Consider the following 938-nt stretch of genomic DNA (forward strand, 5'->3'; position numbering starts at 1 on the left):
GGGAGGCTACGGCACAAGCATCACTTGAGCCAGGAGGCAGAGGTTCCCACGTTGACCAGGCTGGTCTCTAACTCCTGGCCTCAAGTGATCTGCCCCCTTCGGCCTCCCAAACTGCTGGGATTACAGGTGTGAACCACAGTGCCCAGCTAACAACCCTTTCATTAGTTTGTTTTGTCTAATATAGCCTTACAGGAAGAGGTTTTAAAAATAATTTTTATAATTTTAATATGTGAATATTGAAAAATGACAACAAAATAATTCATTCCAATGGTGAAACTGAATTTCCCAGGGATCCCTGACTTGATTTCCGGACTCTCCTGTGATTTCATTCCATCATGTTTCTTTGGAAGCAGAGTGGTAGGATGAAGGGGCAGGGCTCTGTTGAGGGAAGGTGGAAGTGAATGGGAAAGGCATTTATCACAACACTCTGGTGAAAAAAGAACACGGAAATAAACCCAATGCCTGTCACAAATAGGGTTTCAGAGCTGGGTGCAGTGGTTCATGCCTGTAAATCCCAGCTACTCAGGAGGCTGAGGTGGGAGGATGCCTCAAGGCCATGAGTTCGAGACCAGCCTGGGCAACATATCAAGACCCCCCTACCCCCCCACCAATCGCTCTCTTTTTTTTAAACAGGGTCTCACTCTTAACATCCAAGCCAGAGTACAGTGGCATGGCTCACTGCAGCCTCAACCTCCCAGGCTCAAGTGATCCTCCCAGCTTAGCCTCCCGAGCAGCTGGCACTATGAGCACACGCCACCACACACAGCTAATTAATTTTTGTAGAGATGTAGTCTCACTGTGTCGCCCAGGCTGGTCTCAAACTCCTAGATTCAAGTGATATTCTTGCCTTGGCCTCCCAAAGTGTTGGGATTACAGGTGTGAGCCACCATGCCCAGCTCACCCCATGTCTCTCTCTTTTTTAATTATATATATATATA

The 938-nt window shown here is 47.3% G+C and overlaps 1 long non-coding RNA gene across 2 annotated transcripts in view; it reads right to left on the reverse strand.

Moving 5' to 3' along the window:
- Positions 1-218: 218 nt before the first annotated feature.
- LOC116536769 overlaps positions 219-938 on the reverse strand; it is a 3,507-nt gene continuing 2,787 nt past the window's right edge. For both annotated transcript variants that reach the window (XR_004262788.1, XR_004262789.1), the window contains exon 3: positions 219-378. This is a non-coding gene — a long non-coding RNA (uncharacterized LOC116536769). The remainder of the gene's footprint in view (positions 379-938) is intronic.

The sequence above is a fragment of the Sapajus apella genome, unplaced genomic scaffold (genome assembly GCF_009761245.1).
Source record: "Sapajus apella isolate SASKATOON/1434 unplaced genomic scaffold, GSC_monkey_1.0 scaffold103, whole genome shotgun sequence".
In the NCBI taxonomy this organism is placed as follows: Eukaryota; Metazoa; Chordata; class Mammalia; order Primates; family Cebidae; genus Sapajus; species Sapajus apella.